Raw genomic sequence first — 21228 nt, 5'->3', positions numbered from 1 at the left:
AGTAGCAAGCATAACTTTTCCCCTTAGCTAAGCAGGGTCTGCCCTGGTTGCATACGAATAGGAGACTTGATGTGTGAGCACTGCAAGATATTCCCCTCAGGGGATGAAGCCGCTCTGGGAAGAGCAGAAGGTTTCAAGTTCCCTCCCTGGCTTCTCCAAGACAGGGCTGAAAGAGATTCCTGCCTGCAGCCTTGGAGAAGCTGCTGCCAGTCTGTGAAGACAATACTGAGCTAGAGACCAATGGTCTGACTCAGTATATGGCAGTTTCCTATGTTCCTATGATCTTAATGAGAGATGGGGATCATGGTAAAGAAGATGTTCTCTTAAATACCCAGGGCCTAAGCTGTTTAGGGCTTTATAGTTAATAACCAGCACATTGTATTCTGCCCGGAAACCTCTTGTCAGCCAGTGTAACTCTTTCAATACAAGAGTAATATGGTCTCTCCTAGATGACCCAGAGACCAACCTGGCTGTCGCATTCTGTACCAACTGCAGTTTCCAGACTATGTACAAAGGGAGTCCCACATAGAGCACACTGCAGTAGTCAGCTTGGAGGTTACCAGCATATTTTCCACCGTTCTGAGGTTGTTCATGTCAAGATACGGATGTAGGTCGAGTATCAGCTGAAACTGATAGAAAGCACCTCTGGCAACTGCCTCAACCTAGGAAACCAGGGACAGGTTTGGATCCAGAAGAACCCCCAGACTGCGTACCTGTTCCATCCAAGGTAGTGTGACCCCATCCAGATTGAAATCAAGCAGATTAAAATCATCTCCGGAGTTCCGACCCCACACAATAATTAGCTCAGTCTTATCTGGATTCAGCCTCAGTTTGTTGTCCCTCATCCAGCCCATTGCCACCTCCAGGCAGACATTTAGGGAGGTTATGCCTTCTTCTGATGATGCTGACATGGAGAAATAGATTTGGTTGTCATCAGCCTATTGCTAACACCCTTCACCAAATCACCTGATGATCTCTCCCAGCGGTTTCATGCAAATGTTAAACAACATTCAAGACAAAATGGTGTCTGAGGGACACAGTGTTCCCTCTAACAGGATTTCCCAGATGTTGTTCACTACAACTCCCATAATCTCCAAGCAAAAGCCATTGCAGTTGGGAATTCTGGGAGTTGTAGTCAACAACACCCGGGGAGACTGGAGACACATCATATGAAACACTGGAGAGACATCATATGAAAGTTCAGATTTTGAAGACCAACGGTCTCCAAGAGACACCATCTGGAATCTGCCCATGAGGTAGGAGCAGAACCACTGCAAAGCAGTGCCTCCCACCCACAATCCCCTCAGACATTCCAGAAAGATACTATGGTCATTAGCAGGCCTGCTCAACTTAGGCCTCCCACTTTTTCTGGACTACAACTCCCACAATCCCAAGACACAGTGGCCAATAGCCAGGGATTGTGGGAGTTATAGGCCAACATCTGCAGGAGGACTAAAGTTAAGCAGCCCTGGTCAATAGTATCGAAAGCCGCCAAGAGATTTTTAAAAACCCAACAGAGTCGCACTTCCTCTGTCAATTCCCAATTGGAGATCATCCATCAGGCTGACCAAGGCAGTCTATACCCCATAGCCTGCCCGAAAGCCAGTTTGAAATAGGTCTAGATAATCAGTTTTCTCCAATACTGCCTGGAGCTGGGAGGCCATCACCTTGTCCAGCCACGGAAGGTTGGAGACAGGCTTGTAGTTGCTTAACTCTGAGGGATCCAAGGTAGGCTTCTTCAGAAGCAGTCACATGATTGCTTCCTTAAGACAAGGAGGCATCCTTCCCTCCCTCAGAGAAGCATTTGTGGCTTGGGATTATGGGAGTTGTAGTCCAAAAACAGCTGAGGGGCCAAAGTTGAGCAGGCCTGGTCTACGGTGACTGACAGCAGCTCTCCAGGCCATGCAGAGGCCTATTGCGCAGGCATGGTGGCCTCCAAAATGGCTGCTCCGCTGAGGGGGAAAGGCCGAATACTGGCTGAAGAATGGCTGAACTAAGGGAGGCTGGCGGGGGGAGGGGGGACCTCTGCGGACCCATCCCCCCACTGCCTCGGACAATTCCCTCAGTGGGGGTAAGTTGTTTTTTTAAAAAAATTAATTAAAACAACAACTACTACTTGCGGACCCCCCTGGAGCATATTGAACCAGGGTGTGTCTGTGGTTTCAAGGGGATGCCAGACCGAACTGGCCTTGTCCAGTTTGGGTCCGTTTGGACTCGAATCGAACCGGACCAGCCAGTTCCGTGCACACCCCTAGGGTGAATCTGGGGCCTTCTGCTTGCAGGCAGATGCTCCACCACTGAACTACGGCTCCATCCCTAAGGGGAATATCTTACAGTAGGCAGCATTCACATGTAGTCACCCATTAAATGCATACCAGGGCAGACCCTGCTTAGCAAAGTTCATGCTCACTACTGCAAGACCTGCTGTCCTTGGAGGAGACCTTGAAAGACCCTGTAGCTCGGTGGCAGTGTCTGCTTTACATGCATAGTTCCAGGTTCAGTCCCTGGCATCTCCAGCTAAAAGAGGTAGCAGGTGATGTGATCAGGTAGCAGGCGATGTGAAAGTTCTCAGCCTAAGACCTTGGGAAGCAATGCCAGTCAGAGCAGACTATACTGAGCTAGATGGATCAATGGTCTGACTCAGTATAAGGCAGCTTCCTATGTTTAGTAGGATTCCTTACCGAGTAATGGCTTTTGTGTGGTTTGATCCACAGTAACCATACAGTCATGTAACTGTCATGGACACAAATCTTTCAGGAGTTTGTCCTGCACAAGCCCTGTTTGAAATGAATGGAGGATAGTAGTGCTGTTGCTGCTTCCATTGATCCCATGGGGGCACTGGAGAACTTCCTAGGGAATAATGCCCTCAGCAGACTTTCTGTAACACTTGAATAATTTGTTGCTTTAAACTCCCATAAAGCTTTTTAAAAAAGCATATCTCGAGAAAGGAGATCATTCATACACTTCCTAGCTCCAGTTCTTTTCAGTACTTGTAAACCTGGGCTTTTGCAATAAATGTCAGGATCCAGTAAAGACTATTAAAGGTGACTCATCATTGCCTAACTGTACCTCATGTTGAGAGGTGCATATCACAGCTCTTAGTCATCCATGATAAGAAGTATATTCACTGTCATATTCCTGGATTTAAAAGCCTAATGCTAGATATTCATCAAGATAAATGGAAATATTGCCAACTAACCCCACAGAACAATAATAAAGAATATTTAAGCATTTGCAGAATTGGTCCTAAATGTGTTTGCAGTTGTAACAAACCTCCATTATAAAGTTCAGGTTTCACTGCCTTTCTTCATGGATTTTTGTGTTAGATTTCTGTGAAAGGTTACACACAGTTACACCAACATTTATATTTGAAGATTTGAAGCCCTTTCTCACGATCATGAGAAAGGGCTTGAAGGGGTGAGGGGAGGAAGCCATTAAAAGCTTGCTACCCTTGCACACGATCCGTTCCTCTTTGCTGGGTGCATGGATTGCGCACCCAGATGATCCTCCGCTGCTGCCAGTAGCAGGGAGGTTTGGGGGCCAGGAGACCCCTGGAACTCCCATAATGCACCTCACAATTGCACTGTGCGATTATGGGGATTCCCCTGGCACCAGCAGGGAGCCCTGCAGCCAACCAGCAGACAATTTTTAAAAATGAGGTCAAGGGGTAGCTTGCTCCCTTAACCTCATTTTGAAGGTGGATTCCCTAAGCAGTTTTGCTGCTGCACCGCTGGCGGGAGCCAAGCGACTCCCGGCGGTCTTCACGCACAGGCAAAACCAGGCTGCGCTTCCTTCGCCCGCTTTTGCCTGTGCATGAGAACAGCCTCATGATTCAGCTGGAATGCAGATGCAAGAGAAAGCTTCTATGACCAGTTCATGATGGTGGTGGCAGCAGTCAGGCAGAGTAAAAGATTCAGCTTCCTACCCAGTCCTTTCAGTTCCTAAGTCCTTGCAATGCTAACTGTGTGGATATTGTACCATGTGGACCAGCTTTACATATGAGCATGGTACATATTTGTGACCTCTTTTCATGACTGCAACAATATGCCTTTAAAGTGGGGATGCGATTGTGGAAATCAGATGTATTATGACCACACATAGGGCCAGTTCCCAGGACTACTTTACACTTGTGTGTTCATCACTTGATGGCTGCAGCATCAAGAGATGACTTACATCCATAAATAGACCACAATATTTTTCCACTGGTGTGATTGCATATACTGAGCTGCCATACTACTACTACTGCTGCTGCTGCTACTACTACCACTACCACCACCATTTACTACTACTACTACTACTACTACTACCACTACTACTATTTACTACTGCTGCTGCTGCTATTACTACTTTACTAAGGCAGATAACATGATTAATAGGCTAGGATGATCATCCTATCTGAGTTCGAGAGCTACGTGTGCTCCTGTTTGCTGCATGTGTGCAAGTAAAAAACAAGATTGGAGGTCTCGGCAGGGACAGTCTGTTGTGGCAGCTGGGTAGGAGGGCTTTTCCTCCCAACGCATTAGGATGGCGCCTTCCTACCCATCTGCTGCTTAACAGACTATCACTGCCTCCCCGAGCCTCCAACCTTGTTTTTTAACTTCCACACAAGAAGAAAACTGGCATGCACACAACTCCTGAACATGGGTAGGACACGTGCCTTACTGCTTTTCAGTGAAAAAGTACACAGAGTGGTTTATATAGCAAATAAGAAGAAGATGGTTCAAGGATCGTCTACTACAGTAATCAAGCAGAAGTTTTGAGCATGAGCTAGGTATGCCAATCAATCCTCCATTTCAGGGGCGTAGCTAGAGGAGGGGGGCCTGTGTTCACCCCTCTCCCCAGCAGCCCCTTGGAGTGAGGGAGATCATGAAGAAAATAGGGAGGAGTGGAGCTGGGGGCCCCTCAGGTGCGGGGCTGGGTTCTTTGGATCCATCCGCTCAATTATAGCTACACTCCTGCTCTGCTTGCATATGCCACGGCCAGTGTGAGGCAAACTCTTTCGGGAAACTCTCTCGTCTCTAGGTTTGCAGAACTTTTGGAAGTTGTTTCCATTGTTCTTTTGCAAAGCCTCACAATCCATTGTACAGTGATCATGATTTTAATTTGGTATTAAAAATGCCTGTCTCCATTAGGTGAAGGAATGCAGTCATTCAAAAAGGTGACTCATTGGCTGAAAACTTGGAGACAGTTTTTCAAACAATAGAGTGACTAATTGCTGTGCGTTAGTGCTTAACTGTAACTCAGGTGACTGACTGGATGCATGTATCATTTGGCACATGAGGGAGCAGCCCATGGCTTTGCCAAACGTAGGGACTCCTCATACTTTCCAAGAAATGTGTATTTATTAGGACTGCTGAACTAGCATCATACTTTGTTCAGTTTTGCAATGGGCTTTCATTCATTTTCTTTCCTAACCTTTCATTGTTGTCCATGGTCCTCTTTTTCTGTACATACCATTCACTACTTTTGTGATGTTAAGTCCTAATCTGACATTTATGGGCATACTCATGGCAAGCAATTCACCTATACCTGTTTAATATGCTCTGAATGTACATGATAGGTTTCTGTTGGAATCTTCGATGTCATGAGTTCCCTGACCACCATATATAAACTCCCTTCCTATGAACACCCTATAATTTTAGACATTCAAAACCAGTTGTTGGAACCCTAGCATTCTCTGATGTCATATGCCTGATTAAACATTGATCATTCATTCCCGAGGGAAGTGTAGTGTTGGACTGTAGTTGCCTGGAATATGGGGTAAATGTAACCTTGCCATGTCCCCCAGAATTTAGGGTAGCCCCTAGATTTTGGCTTCTCCACCCAGCTGCTAAATTCCACCCAAATATGCCCAGATTTCAAATGCGTTGCCCAGATTGCACCCTGGATCAAATCTCATGGCAGGGCAGAGAAGGAGGGGAAAGTATACAAATCTGACAAATAAACAAAATGCAAATTAGTTGCCGCATAATATGCATAATATGCAAATTAGGCCATCCAGGTTTGGGAAACTTGAATATGGCAACCCTAGGTAAATGTATCTATGTTCAGAATTACTCTCTTGTAGGGTTGTGCATGAAACATTTTGGCATCTCATTAGAGAGGTGCCAAAACAAAAAGGCTGTGCATGGCTGTTTCCCTGTTCTAAGCAGCCTGCGTGTGGCATCAGCATGCACACAGTGGTGCTCTTAGCCCTGGACTTTGGGGACAAGGTTTAGGGCCTCTACACTCACTGGGGCCCCCCCAATTCTCTTTAGTCTGTCCTGGTTGATGTGGTTGCCACTGGCCCGTACTGTGCTGGGCAGCTGAGTGTGATTGTCACTGGTGCTGGTGCTTTAGAGACAGAGGGGGGAGTGGGGAAAGAAAAATGTAGGATGGGAATATGTTAAAGGCCTTTTAATCATTAGGTGATGATACTTAACATGCAAGGGCGAGAGATGGGGCTCCAAAGGCCTTTAGCTCCAGGTTCCAAAATTACCTAGGTGCACCTCTGCACACACATGGCATCTGTGCATGCACAGGCACCATTTGTGTGGTCAGCAACACCATGCTGACCATGCAAATGGCACCCGAGCATGTATGGACACTTTGAAACATCTTCTTATTTTCTATATAAACCACTCTGAGAACAGGATGCTGTGTTGTATGTCAGCCACTAACTTTTTTAGGCTAGAGCTCACTTCATCAGATGTCGTTGGGATCTACTCCACAAAACCTTATTCTGCAATACATTTGTTATTCTTTAAGATGCAGCAAAAGTCTGTTATTTTTTCTGTTGCTGATAAAAATGACCACCACTGGTAGAAGAAACTATAGCATCATTGGGGGTGGGGGCAATGATCTAGATAAGGAACTTTTATTTGTGCTTCATAATTGCAGATTATTTAATAAAAGTTGATTATCTGGCATTTCTGTGTAACGTAACCCTACCACTAGCATTGCTGACCTTTCCCCTTCATTCTTCCACCTTGGTGGGCTCTTGATTATTTCAGAGCACAACTGCCTTTCTTTAGGCCTCACATTTATTTTTATGCTAGCTGGACCCTCTAGAAGGAAGTGCAAAGTAAAGAAGAACCGTAAAATTAAGTAGGTTTAATGAGTGTCCCTAAGACCAGTCAACTGACATCAGCACCTTGTCTGTCACTCATGGTAGGAAATGGGAAACGTGTTAAGAATAACAGGGCATTTCCTCATTTCCTTTCCTGGCCTCCAAGCTACTGTGGGAAAACTTCAAAGCCAAGTGGATTAGTGACATCTTAAGGCCAAGAGCAGAACTGGCAGGGTGACTGAAATAATAGACACACACTTGTGTGCTTAGGACAGTGTGTCAAGTGTATATCTGGAAGGAGCAGGGTCAATTTTAGAACATCTAGTTTTTTGAGGAGGGAAGGGGTGACAAAGAACATGATTAGGGGAGCGATAATTTTGCTATATATTAAATACTTATTTAAGTATTTAAGTATTTACTTAAAGGCAAGGTAAGTATTTACTTAGAGGCAAGTATTTACCTCTAAGTATTTATTTACTTAAGTATTTACTTAGAGGCAAGGTAATTAATGTTGTTAGTTAGTTTACCTTATTCATGAAGTTTGCTTAACATTTTCAAACTTATTCAAACTTATTCAGAAATGGGTCAGATTCCTCTTAGAAAATATTGAGGCTATTCACACAAGCAGCCCAACCCAGGCCAGGGCAGCCTGGACTGGGCTGAGCTGCTCGTGTGGAGTGCTGACTTTTAGCTCCAGCCCTTAACTGGGATTAGAGGGCACAAATGTGCCCTAAACCCCAGGTCTTGCATCCTGTGAATGCTCAGGCTGCATGCCTAGAACACCCAACTCATAGGAGAATCCCACAATGCACTGCGCTGCTCACACGGTACATTATGAGATTCCTGGAGGCTGGAACTTGTTTTCCTGGCCTCCAGTGATCCGTGCTACTCGTGGGTGTGCCGAAGAGCAGATCGTTGGGGGAAGGTAGGTAAGCTGTTTCACTGTCAAACAGCTCTTACGGTTAGGAAATTCTTTCTTATGTCTAGCCAAAATCTTCCCGGTAATTTCAACCTATCGGTTTTATTCCTGCTGTCTGGAGCAACACAGAATACGTCCAGTTCTAATAGGTGACAGCCCTTAAGATGTTTGAAGACAGCTCTTTTCTCTCCCCTTGGTCCTCTTTTCTCCAAGCTAAACATACCTAGCTCCCTCAGTCATTCCTCATAGGACTTGGTTCCTAGAGGAAGTAAGAAGGAGCGAGAATTGAAAAGGGGGGACGACGACACATAAGAACAGCCCTGTTGGCTCAGGCCCAAGGCCCATCTAGTCCACCATCCTGTTTCCCACAGTGGCCCACCAGATGCCCCTGGGAAGCCCACAGGCAAGAGGTATGTGCCTGCCCTCTCTCCTGCTGTTGCTCCCCTGCAACTGGTATTGAGAGGCATCTTTCCTCTGAAGCTGGAGGGGGCCTATAGCCCTCCAACTAGTAGCCATTGATAGACCTGTCATTAGTAGACCTGGAAGAAGGACAGGAAGGGAAGGGAAGGCTATAGGCCATCTCCAGCCTCAGAGGCAAGATGCTGCTAAATACCAGTTGCAGGGGAGCAACAACAGGAGAAAGGGCAGGCCCTCAGTTCTTGCCTGTGGGCATCTCGGAGGCATCTGGTGGGCCACTGTGTGAAAAAGGATGCTGGACTATATATGCCTTGGGACTGTTCCTATGTAAGAGTGTGACAAACCATTATTTTTAATCACCAGTTCACCTTTGTAGCTGATCCTGTGCAGTATATGTATGTGTGTGTATAAGTATGTGTATATGCACGCACACGCACACACACACATATCCCACTGGATCATTATTGTTACTATTTGGAATATTTATATACTAACTAGGGCTAACTGAGCAAAGAGGCACTGTTTAGAGTGGTGATTCTCTTTTATTTAGCAGGAGGAGAGCAACTGGCCCTGTCCAACCCCAGCACAGCATCCCTCCAGTGGTTGTTGCTGATGCCAACCTTAACGTTTCTTTTGTGAACTCTTTTTGGTTGAAAAGCAGCATATAAATATTAAGAAGCACTGAAGGCTTCTTTGTGCAGTGGGGCAGGTGCAGAGTGAGATGAGGGAGTGGTTCTTGTGTCTCTCTCCTCCATACAAAAACTTTTCCTGTTTTGTAAATCTGTTCCTGTCAGGAACATAATATAAATGAAATTAATATAGTAAATGAATAGTATGAACTCCTGTGCTGGTCTGGGACTGTAATAAAGATTGATTTGATAGTATGTACTGGGTGCATTGAATAATGATACACTAGGCTCCCTGGTTGTAAAGCCTTTCCCTACTGCTGCATATTTTCGGCAAATTATAGAAAAATAGGTAAGGCAGGAAGGCAGGAAGCGATAAAGGGCAGTAAAGTCGGATACCTACATTTAAATGACCTTTAGCAGGCAGCTTTGCATTTAAACCACATAAGTATGAAATGAGTGTGCACACTCTGTGAGCTGATTTTCTATACCAATAGTTGTAGGAAAAATTACCAGCTTCAGTTGTATTTTAATATTGCTTGGTTTCTCTCACTCTTGCCTAACTTGGCTTCTAAAAGGTAAAGTTTGGTGCAACCTTAGAGGTTAGTTTTGTTATAATTCGCAACAGCAATAGTTGGTGATAACACAATGCATTATTCTTTTTTGCTCCACTCAAGTGTTCAATAAGGTCTTTCACATGGCCATCTGGGGGTGGTTTGGAGAAGGGTTCCTACCCCGGTTCTGACAGACAAGCAGAGACCCTGTTTGGCTCTATAAGCCCAGCACACACACAGGTATTGCAAATGTAATCTCAGTTTTAGAATCTGGGAGCTGGGTCCTCCAAGGATTGAAAGAGCTATTCCAGGATGCATTGCGCTGTCTGGAGACTGAAGCATCAGCCACCCTCTAATTGGCCATGAGGAGGCAGGCCCAGCCTTTTCAAGCCATTTTGAGGAAATGATCATAGAGTGAGCATAGAGTGTGAGTCATGCAGAGCACTTTTCATGCAGAGCACTTACACACATAGCAGCTCCTGTAACTGCAACTTCTGGAAAGAAAACATTATAACAACAGATGAAACATTGGACTGATGTTGTAAGGCAATCTTTACATCTTATTTTACACCTTTCTAAATAATCTTTTACATTTTATTTATAATCTTATTTTCTTATATGTGCTTATATATTATTAGGAGTGTGTAAAACTTTGGCTGCTGAATTGAATTGGCTCAGTTCAGCCACGACTGAACTAATGTCCATTTTGGGTCAAATTAAGCCTGATTCCATTAAGTCCTGATTTGGCTGTTGAAACTTCAGTCTGTCTCTTTCCCTTCGTCTGACTCCTGTTCAGTAATTACTGGGCAGGATCAAGAGAGGCTTTCATATACTTTCACTCCCTGTGGTAAAGGCTGTAAAGAGACTTCTGGAATGCTTCTTCCTGCAGTCTTGGGAAAGATGCAGCACATATTGGGAAATGTAGTTTTTTCAGAGGCTGCAGGAATGGTTTATATATAAACTTTTTCTTCCACCATTTGAGTTGATGTTCTTCAAACTTTATTCTGATTCCACTGTAGTACAGGATAAATGTTTAATGCTTACAACTTGGAAAAGTCTTTTATAATGGATAGTTAGAAAAGTCTTTGTAAAGAGATAAGAATTAATCATTTTAGGGATGATGAATTCTGACCTCTTTAGTAGAAAATTCTTCCCTTGTATATTATAAAGGGGAAGATGTAAGCACTTTAATTTTACTTCAGTAAGCTCTGAAGATGTTGAGAGTTATCTTATTTTTACTTCATTTTCTCCCTTTTCTACTTGATCATCAGTCTGCCAAGGCATCAGGATTTACATTTGAATAGAAAAGTGAACTGTCCACCAAATGGCCATAGAGGCTATTAGCAATGAAAGATAATCAATGAGGAAATTGTTCCCTGCAGAACACTTTTCATGCAGAGTCATCACCAGAAAGCAATTTTGCTGGCAGTTAAAGAAAGAAATCATGAACATCACACTCCAATTAAAACCAATATTATTTCCTCATTTACTAGGATTTGCAAAGTGGATGGCCTTCACTGTTGTTCTAGCAAACTGGCTATTATAAAATTTAACGTAATGGAGGTGACTATATCCAAGTTTAACCGATTAGTGGATCTAGGTATAAAGGCCTCATTTAAATGAATAATTGGAATGTGCAAACACAGTACAATTTTGAGTATGTTTACAACTTTCACACAGATTATCAAACCTGTTTCTCAAGTAGGCATCATGGAAATATAGACAACATATTCTATAGTAAATAAGAATATAAGATCTAATTGTGAGACAGTGGCCTTATTCTCACGACTATATGGGGATAGGCTGGAGGGAAGGCATACTCTTACCTCATGCCTCCAAGATGGCCAGAGCCACCACTGGGCTCTCCAATTTGCACACCCATATGAATGCCACAGCAGTGTTCTCCTTTGCTGAAATTGGGAGCTGGGGCCTCCACATATACCACAATGCATTGCGGGGGCAGTGGAGAGGCAGCCCTTAGTACTGCAGCAGCTCTCCTCTCCCTGGCCCTGCCAGCCATGGTTAACATGGCCATGGCCATGAGCATTTTACAACCACATGTCAGCAAAGACTACTAGAAGAAAAGGTAGGGTGGGCACTCCTTTCCTCTTATGGGCTGGGCTACCCAGGTTTGGAGCTGCTGGGTCAGGAAGCCTCTGGGTCAGACAACCACAGTCATGAGAACAGGCTCAGTGTGAGGCAACTTTACAAGAACATTGAACCATGGGAAAATGACATGGGAAAGTAACCATATGGAGACTTTTCCCCGTCAAAAATGGTGCAGATTCAGCCAGAGAGTGAAATGAGGGTGACTTCATTGAGTGCTTCAAGAGAAATGTGTTGTTCAGTTTTGTTCAGTTTGACAAGATACTTGAGGGTAATGGGTTTAATGGACATAAAATCACATTAGGGCTTCACAAATTTGGTCATTTCAATGGTTTGGCACTTCATTCATTCATTCATTCATTCAATTTTTATACTGCCCTTCCAAAATGGCTCAAATATTATGCAGAAACTGGTAATGGATTAGGAGAACATTTTCCATAGAACTGTAAACAATGTAGCATCTGCTACAACATCAAAAGACTAATTGGTAGACCATGATCTAGAACAGGGTTTCGCAGCCCTTTTCAGCTGAAGGCATACTTAAATGGGGGGGGGAGGGTGTGTGTGTGTCACAGTGCCCCCGCCCCAACACAGTGTGCAATATTTGTTTGTACCAGTTCACCCCATCATGCACCATGAAGAACACATTCTTTCCAGTGTAGCTGGCTCCAAAAACAGTGAGTCTAAATGCTCCATTTTTGGAATTGACTCAGAGCAAGTCAGTGTGGCACCCCAGCCGACATCTCATGGTTGAAAAAGGCTGATCTAGAAGCTTCATCAACAAGAAAGCAAACCTGATACACAAAATCTACATGCTTTAGTGAATGTCTGAAATGTCCTGAAGGTCTCTTTGCAGATTCCTCTTTCTACTTGCCTAGATTTCAGAGTTTAAAATCAACTGTAGAACTCTCACTGGATTATGTGAAACTGGACCACACTTAGAGACTGACCACACTTTGGGCCAAGTTGCTTTTGGTGTTTTCAAAACGACTCCCCCAGAAGCAGTGCCTCCAAGCACAACCCAGCACTGTGGTGCAGAAAGCAGCACTAGTTGTCACCTTTTAAAAATTGTCGCCCATGTTATCTTTCCTGTTTATCTAACACAAGCCCAGCGTTATGGGCTATCCATCACCATGACATAAATATACTGGTTTCCTACTATTGAACAAGCTCAATATGTCTTGCTTTGAGAAAGTGCAATGCAGATAATGTGGTTTGAGAACCTGATTGTGGCATTATGTTCCCTGTGTGGGAGTGCGGTGCTCAGTTCTTGCAGTAATGCACGCACTTGTGGGTGAAAAACACACCAGATGCCTCTGGCTTCTCAATGCTTCATGTCAGATACTCTGAATGTACACAGTGTCATATATCTAGACATAAATGTGGGTGGTCTGCACAAGACTTTTTCATACGAGATCTTCAACATGGATTAGTGGTGGCAGGCTACTTTATTGATTTAAAGCCCTTTTAGTCTGCTTTTCTTGCTATACTACAACATAAAGTAGCTTACAGAAGACAAAATGGGGCCCATATGATGAGTAGCATTGCATCACTGTAACATTCTGCCCTGGGGCTGCTACTAGGGATGTGCCGAAATGCAAGTTGGACAGCTGAATCTGGTGCATCTCCATTTAAAAATGAAGGCTTACGCAGCCCCTTTAAAGAGGAGGAGAGCAGGTTCGTGCTTGCTCCTCCTCCACTCGTCACCATTGCTGGTGCTCCCTTGCATCCTTGGCACTCCCCCAGCTAGCTCACTGGCGGGACATCTCCCAGCTGCCCCTGTGTGGTGTCTGCATGCACATGGCCTCCATGTGGAAGCATGCATGGAGGCCATGTGCATGCTGGTGCCGTGCAGGGGCAGAGGAGGAGCAGCATCCTGTTTTGTAGGCAGAAGGCCCCAGGTTCACTTCCCAGCATCTCCAGGTAGGACTAGGAAAGACTCCTGCCTGGAACCTTGGAGAGCCGCTGCCCATCACTGTAGACCACACTGCGCTAGATGGACCAATGATCTGACTCGGACCAATATCAATGATCTGGTAGATGGACCAGTAATCTGACTGGGACCAATATCAATGATCTGGTAGATGAACCAATGATCTGACTCGGACCAATATCAATGTTCTGATAGATGGATCAATGGTCCGACTCGGCAGAAGACAGCCTCCTATATTCTTGTGTGTTGTCTCCTGGACATGGTTGCCAGCTGATTATAAAGCAGCCTGGCTTGCTCTTGGCCCTTTCACCACTTAATCTGCAGAAATCAGCAAGTTAAGCTTTTCATGGTAGGGCAAGAAGCACTATCGACTTGCCAGTGTTTGGAAATCCCATGGCTGTTAAAAAAGTAGCAGGGGCTGGGCCACTTCTAGACAGTGATTTTACTTTGCTTCACAACAGAAGGGCAGGAGTGCATGCATATATGGTCCAGTTTTACACCAAAGTCCCTGCGAGCTATCGGGGAGCACTCCAGACATGATTCGGGGTTTTTATTGCACATTGGAGCTTAGCTCTATCACGGGCGGATTAAGCTTTTTGCTATCCATAGGCAAAAAGGCTTTTGCTGCCCTTTTACTTTAAATGAAAAAGGTTTGCCTTTTTTGTAATAAGGTAAAAGGGTGGGGGACCTTCTCCTCGTCCACTCCATCCTTGCTGCAGCTGCCGCTGCCCACAGAGAGGGGCGGCAAATCTGACGCGGGGCAAAGTTTGCTGCTCCTCGGATTTTGCCGTCATAGGCAATGCCTACTCTGCCTCTCCTTGAATCCACCACCGAGCCCGATTTATGTCCGGAGTTTAAAAATCCACTTTTTGTGCTACATTTTTGGGCAGATTTGAAATATCCGATATGCCCCAGGTACACTTTAATGGGGCTGGGTATGCCCCCAGTTTTAAAGGGAGGGCTCTGCTTTAAAGAGGCTTTGTAAGCCCTGTTTTAAAGGGACGTGCATGTGATTCAGCTGTCTGAATCGCGTTTTGGCATATCCCTAGTGGCTACAGACTCCTGAACAGCCCTGATGCTGCGCTGAACAAGTGGTTGCACAAACAGCAATGCTGTAATTTTCCCCATTTGCCACAATGATTGCACAACTGCTTGCTCAGAGAAGTGTTGGAGCTGCTTTGGAGTTCTCAGTAGCACAGGGATGGAGCATTATGGAAACATAATATTGTGCATCATCTGGGTCAAATACTGTGCATCGTGTGGGATTGTGTGAATGCATGGAACCAGGATAGCTGAGGTCTACCGAGCTTTGAGAGAAACCAGTGAAGCTGTTCCTACATGCAGGCTAGGGACAACCAGCCTGGGTTAGGCTAGGGATGCCCAAGCTAGGGACACCCAGCCTGGGTTAGGCTGTGCATGAGAACTGCTGGGATTGGGTCTGATCCCAGTGAGGTAGCCACACCAAGGCCCACTTTATAGACTGTCTCTTAACCAGGGAGAAGGGCTCAACTGAGCCCTTAACCTGGGCTCTGGGATCATGTGTTTGCTGGGGCTATATTTAGCCCTGAAGGACACAGAAGATGCTACAATGCATTGTGGGATCTCTGGAGGCCAGGATGCATTGTCCTGACCTCCAGAGCTCCACACTGCAGGCACACAGCATGGATCATCTGATAGCGTGGTCTGCGCTCACAGCAATTTTGCAGGCATCATCTGGGGGGGGAAGGTAAGTTTGACCAGCCTTCCCAACCCACCACCTGGTCGACTCTTTTAAAAGTCAAAAAGAACAATTCACTAAAAGATTTATGGCAACAAATAATTGAACCTGTCCCCTTATCCTATGACTGCTAAGAGCCTTCGGTGGGGAACTTTATCAAAAGCTTTTTGGAAGTCCAAGTATATTATGTCAACCGGATCACCTTTATCCACATGTCTCTTGACACTCTTAAAGAACTCCAAAAGGTTAGTGAGGCAAGACTCCCTTGTAGAAGCCATGCTGGTTCTCCTTCAGCAAGGCCTTTTCTTCTATATGTTTAACATTTCCCCCCCTAAGTATGCTTTCCATCAATTAACCCGGCACCGAAGTTAAGCTGACTGGCCTGTAATTGCTCAGATCCCCCTGAATCACTTTACGAAAATCGGAGTCCTCTTTCCAGTCCTCTGGTACAGAGCCTGATTGTAGGGACAAGTCACATATTTTTGCTAGGAGATAGGAAATTTCTCTTGGGTGGATACCATCTGGCCCTGGTGATTTGTTAGTTTTTCAAGACAGTATAGAACATCTTCCCTTGTCACCTCAAATTGGCCCAGTTCTTCAGCTGCTAAACCTGAAAAACTCAATTCTGGAGAGGGTATATGGTCAGTATCCTTCGCCAGGAAGACAGATGCAAAGAACTCATTCAGTTTCTCTGCAGTCTCATCCTCCTTAATAATCCCTTTCATATCCTCATCATCTAAGGTGCCTGCCAACCACCTCCCTGGCAGGTTTTCTACTTCTCTTTAAAGAAGTTTTTGTTATTCTCCTTGACACTTCTAGCTATATGCTCCTCAAACTCTCTCTTTGCATCCCTTATTGTGTTCTTGCATTTCTTTTCCAGAGCTTATGTTCCTTCCTGTTTTCTTCATTTGGGCAGGACTTCCATTTTCTGAAGGAAGTCTTCTTCCCTTTTATAGCCTCCCTGACTCTACTTGTTAGCCATGCTGGCATCCTCCTGAACTTGGTGGTACCTTTCCTCCTTCTTGGTATACATTCCAACTGATTGGTTCCATGACTAACTGTTCTGAGGCACAGTCATTTGGCATGACTAGAAATTTGTCCTCTCTTTCATTACCTGAATGTGAATTTTCCCAGGCTACGTGTGGGTGGTTGAAGTCACCAATTATTACCGCCTTGTCTCTCTTTAATGCCTCTCTATTTGTTTCTCCAACTCCAGGTCACTCTCAGTGCTTTGATCCAGAGGGTGATAGGATGTCCCTATTAACACATTTCCTTTCAGTCCTCATAATGTTAACTATAATAATTCTGTGGACTCAAGTCCACCTAGGTTTTCTAGCTTATTGGAATCTTTCCCTTCTTTGATATATAGTGCCACTCCTCCCCCAACCCTCCCCTCCCTTTTCCTTCTATAGAGTTTTTATCCAGGAATAATAGTGTCCCACTGGTTCTCACTCCTCCACCAGGTTTCTGTTACACCCACTATATCTATGTTCTCATTAGTAACCAAGTACTCCAGCTTACCCATCTTGGCTTGGAGGCTTCTGGCATTAGTATATAGACATCCATACGCCAAGTCCTTCACCTAGTGTTTGCTTGTGCTATCCCCTTTACCATCATTTGACCTATTTGGCAAGCTGTCATGTGTTTCCTTCTGCTCAACTCCTGGCTCTACTCTGTCCCTTTCTGGTTTATCCGAAACATGTGCACCCTCACACCTTAGGAGATTTTGGTGGCTGAAGCAGATACCATCCAAATGCTGCTCTGTGATCTTGATTTTAAGCGCCAGTAGTCTGGTTCTGTCTTGGTTCAGGTGGAGCCCGTCCCTTTTTTACAAGCTCCACTTTCCCCAAAATGTATCCCAGTGCCTAATGAATCTAAACCCCTCCTCCCAGCATCACCATCTCATCCACACATTAAGACCCCTCAGCTCCACCTGTCTCACTGCCCTGTGTGTGGAACAGGTAGCACTTCAGAAAATGCTAACCTAGGGGTACTGGACTTCAGTATGCTACCTAGCAGCCTAAATTTGGACCTCCCGACTGCATTTCCCATCACTGGTGCCAACATGCACCATGACAGCTGACTGCCTAACAGCCTTCCTAGAGGCAGTGTGATGTCCGCAACTTTCACACCAGTCAGGCAAGTAACCATGTGGTCTACATGCGGGTCACAAACCCATATCTCTATGACCCTTATGATTGGATCAACCACTACTAGGAAGCCCCCACCCCCTGGAGGAATATCATCTGCGCGAGAGGATATGGGTACATCACCCAAGGAAGGGGTCCCTGCTATGGGAGTGTTACCCTCTTCCTCAGACCGATGTCCTCTGAAGCTGTCATGCAGGGTCTCATTCTCCATGACAGCAGAAGCACCATCAGCCTGGGAGTGGGATGCCTCTACCACATCCCTGAGGGTCTCATCCATACACCTCTCTTCCTCTCTGAGCTTCTCCAGGTCAGCCACCTTGGCTTCAAGGGAACAAACCTGTTCCCTGAGAGCCAATAGCTCTTTGCACCAAGTGCACACACACAACTTCTGCCCCTCATGAAGATAGTTATAAATGTGACACTCCGTGCAACACACTGGGAAGCATCCCCTCCCCTGCTGGCATTCTACCATCATAATTAGTTTTATTGGCTATTTAGAGCATATGGGGCTTGAAGCTATGTACTGGGTACAGCTGTCAGCTAATTAACAGTGTTTAGTTTTGTCCAAGAAAATTACAAATGTTGGGTAGTACTTACCTTATTCTTACACTGGGTGTCTCCCCTGTGATGAAGGGGCACCACTTGTGTGCCTCCCCACAGAGTTCCCCACCAATCTCCAGCTAAATTCCTGCAAAACATTTTCATTATCTGTTTGCAAACTCCTGTGAGCAAAGCTTCTCTGGTCTGAGCCTTGTATTCAAGACCAGCAGTCAAACTGCCTCTCCTCAGGAATGCGACCCCTCCCACAAGCTGAGGCACTCACCTGGAATGAATCTCCTACTCCAGCTACTCCGTCAAAGATACAAACACTTCCAGCCAGCCAGAAATCGAACCCTAGAAAATTTCCAGCCCTAACAGACTTTGCTTCTCCTTTCCCTCTTGTGTTCTTGGTGATTTATTTTACTTCCTTGCTGTGTTCCCTTGCTTGATATCTTCTTTAGGAGAGAAATACAAGCTTGTTGCATCCTATTTCTTCCAGACCAGCAAGCAACTGACTCTCCCCAGGAATGTTGCTTCCTCTTTCTTCAAGACCGGCAGCCAAACTGCCTCTCCTCAGGAATGTGACCCCTCCTCCCCACAAGCTGAGACACTCACCTGGAATGAATCCCCCATGCAGGCTACACCTCTGTCAAAGACACAAACACCACCAGTCAGCCAGAAATCAATATTGTAAGTCCATAGGTCACTGAACTTATAACCCAACTGAAATCAGGCAAGGCCCCGGGATGCAACAACATACCCGCTGAGCTAATAAAGACCAACACTGATTGGTGGGCCCCCATTCTGGCATCCCTTTTCAAACACATAGACAGAACTGCTGAAATACCTAAAGACTGGGTTCTTCCTATAATTGTCCCTATTTTTTAAAAAGGGGAGGAAGGATGACCTTGGAAACTATAGCAGTCTATTGAACATTACCAGCAAACCTTATGCTAAACACCTACAATTTAAGTTTCAAGGTTGGCTGGAGCAGGAATCAGTCTTGGCTAAGGAGCAGGATGGCTTTCAAGCCAGCCGCTCTGTAATAGATCAAAGCCTAGTACTCCAATATCTTGCAGAAAAATATGCCAGTAAACCTGGTTTCTCACCATATGCTGCCTTTATTGATTTCAAATTTGCTTTTGACTTTATTCCGAGAGATCTATTATGGTCAAAGCTCAATGCATCCTCAATTGACAAATGTCTGTTATTTTTGATTCATAAATTATACAGCAATACATCTCTTTGTGTGAGACATAATCCCAACGGTGATTTCTCTAACTCAATTCCTACAGGCACTGGCATTAAGCAAGGATTTGTTTTAGCTTATTTATTCAACTATACTATTGAATATACTATTATTCAACTATTGAATAAATATATTCAATAATAAAATTAAAATAAAATTTATTTATTCAACTAAATAAACAAATAGGTTTATTCAACTTCTATATTAACTCACGTGTTAAATATCTGAATGTGGTAGACATGCACCCTCCTAAGATAGCAAGTAGGCAGATCTTTATACTTCTTTACGCTGATGACTCAGTGATTGACACCCATCAGCTTTAGGAGAGCACTAAAGGCACTTTCCTGGTTCTGTTTAGAAGACTGTTTGCTAATTAATTACCAAAAAACAAAAGTAATGGTCTTTGCCAAGAGACCCAAATCTCACAGATGGAGAATAGCAACATGATTGAACAGGTTAAGTGTTTTAAGTACTTAGGGTTGGTGTTTCATGCTTCCAGGGGGAGGAAAGTACACTTAGAATATATAACACAAACAGCGCAGCGAAGTGCTACTATGATCTCAAGGTTCTATCGCTCCAAAGGGGGACAATTTGTCCTAGCAGCTGTTAAGCTGTTTCAAGCCAAGTCAACGGCCCAGCTGCTCTTTGGAGCTTAATTGCGCCCATATTCAAACTTTACCCTGCAGAGGTTGTCCAAACAAAATTTCTAAGAACAGTTCTTCAATTGCCAAAAGGCGTATCCAACTCGACCTTAAGGCTGGAGTAAATAAGGTGGAGACCAAAGTGTGGTTGGCAGTCCTTCAGTAGTGGCTAAAGCTAAAATTTCTATCAAGTGGATTGGCCCTAGTTTTGAAGGATCAGACCCTCTCTAACTGGTTATCCAAGTTCATGGGAAAACTTCAGTTGGTTGGACTCTCTTCTGAATCTTTAATTGCAGTGGGATTTGATCAAGCCAACAGAATTCTAGAATGTCTTCTAGATACTGAATCATAAGAAGAGAGAAGAAAACACCGTGGTGGATCACCTCAATTAATACATACAAAAATAAATAATTATTCATACAAAAATAACCTCCAGCAAGTTATTTTTATAATCTGACATGTCCAGCCCATCCAAGAGCTTTCACCTTAGCTCGTTATAATTTTCCCCCTATCAGCTTGGCTGGAGGAGATATATAAAAAGTTACCCTATCGCCTGAACAAGTGTTCTTGTGGGTCAGACAAAGTTGAAAATTTGGTTCATATTTTACTTCGTTGTAAATGTTATAGCACTCCATGTAGCAAATTGATTTTACCCCTTTTGGAGAACTTACCGGATTTTTATGTAACCTATCTTCTTGCAGATAAAACTGTATTTGTTACCTCTTGTGTTGCTAAAATTTGCATCCTTGCATACAAGATTCGTCAAGCAATGGCGAAGCCCCCCCCCCCATCAGTTAGGTAAGGATGAAGCTCTTCTCATGATCCGTGAGAAGAGATTCTGTCGGGTCTGCGAGGAGAGCGGGCTTAACCTGCTCTCTCTGCAGACGATCCTGCCCAGAGCCCCGGGCGGCCGGATTGGCTGCCCACGCAATTGCCAGCTCCACCACAAAGCTAACAGGTGTGGAGGGCATCGGGAAGTTCCAGGATGTCCCACATGAGTGCATCCTGGAGACACCCCCGAGGCCGGGAGGCTGCTTTCAGCCTCCCAATCGGGGTCTACTCGTTCGTGTGTTGCTGCGCACTGTGGTGACACACGGGAACACAATGAGATTAAAAGAGCGCTTGCTCCTTTAACCTCATTTAAGGGGAGGGTGTTTTAGGCGGGCTAGCCACCTTGGGAACACAGGGCTGGCCCGGTGGTTCCCATGATCAATGGAAAGAAGGCTAAGCTCCCTTAGCCTGCTTTCCATTGATCATGGGATAGGGATGTGCACAAAACCAGTTTGCCCAGTTCGGTTTGAATGTGAACTGGGTTCAAACTGGGTTGG

Source organism: Hemicordylus capensis, chromosome 4, assembly GCF_027244095.1.
Source record: "Hemicordylus capensis ecotype Gifberg chromosome 4, rHemCap1.1.pri, whole genome shotgun sequence".
NCBI lineage: Eukaryota > Metazoa > Chordata > Lepidosauria > Squamata > Cordylidae > Hemicordylus > Hemicordylus capensis.
Note: the sequence above shows the minus strand (reverse complement) of the source record.